The 743-nt window shown below is 48.5% G+C and overlaps 1 non-coding gene across 1 annotated transcript; it reads right to left on the reverse strand.

Annotated features, from left to right (window-relative positions):
* Positions 1–452: 452 nt before the first annotated feature.
* LOC123631268 lies at positions 453–515 on the reverse strand. Its single transcript, XR_006733110.1, has one exon. It is a non-coding gene; the product is annotated as a U7 small nuclear RNA (small nuclear RNA).
* Between the last annotated feature and the right edge of the window lie 228 nt (positions 516–743).

The raw sequence follows: 743 nt of genomic DNA on the forward strand, positions 1-743 counted from the left end.
GGCTGCATTGCCTCCCTTTTTCTCCTTCCTTTCTGGATTCCCTCCATCCAACCCCAAATTCTTCCCTTCAAGTATTCAGGTAATGTCTTCTTTCTTGGAAGCCAGAAGTTCTCAAAAGGTGGACTCTGAACCCACAACCTCAGCACCACCCAGGAGTATGTTAGATGCACTGGCAGGCCTACCCCAGGTCTACTGAATCAGAAACTCAGGGGCTGCGCTGTCAATCTGTGTTTACAAGTCCTCCAGGGGGTCTCATGCTGAAGTTTAAGAGCTTCTGCACTAAAACCAGGGCTTAAACTCTTCCTCATGCTTTCCTCCGAAGTAATTTTACAAACAGAGACACACCCTTCCCACAAAGAGGAATCTCTGAGGTAGCTACTGAGAGAATACATATGTCCCTACCTCACTATATTCCAAACCCATTGTAATATTTAATACAATTTTCCCCATGGGGTGGTTTCCTCAGTAAAAATCAGAAAACTTGCTAGACAAATTCTAAAAGAGCTGTAACACTCCACATTTGCTTCTTGCTCCTCTTGCTCTTTCTCTCTGCTCAGACACCTTCCCTTCCTTGGTACTGAACACAGAGGGGGAGCCAGGACCCGACCCTCCTCTTGACCACAACCTGATCCTTGAAAGACGGATGGCCAAGCCACTGTGGAGTAAGCTGGGGGGCCAGCCTCTGGGCATCTGAGAGGCAGGGATTCGCCATAGGACAGAGGCCCACACATGCAAGAGCAGGT

Source organism: Lemur catta, chromosome 1 (assembly GCF_020740605.2).
Source record: "Lemur catta isolate mLemCat1 chromosome 1, mLemCat1.pri, whole genome shotgun sequence".
NCBI classification, from domain to species: domain Eukaryota; kingdom Metazoa; phylum Chordata; class Mammalia; order Primates; family Lemuridae; genus Lemur; species Lemur catta.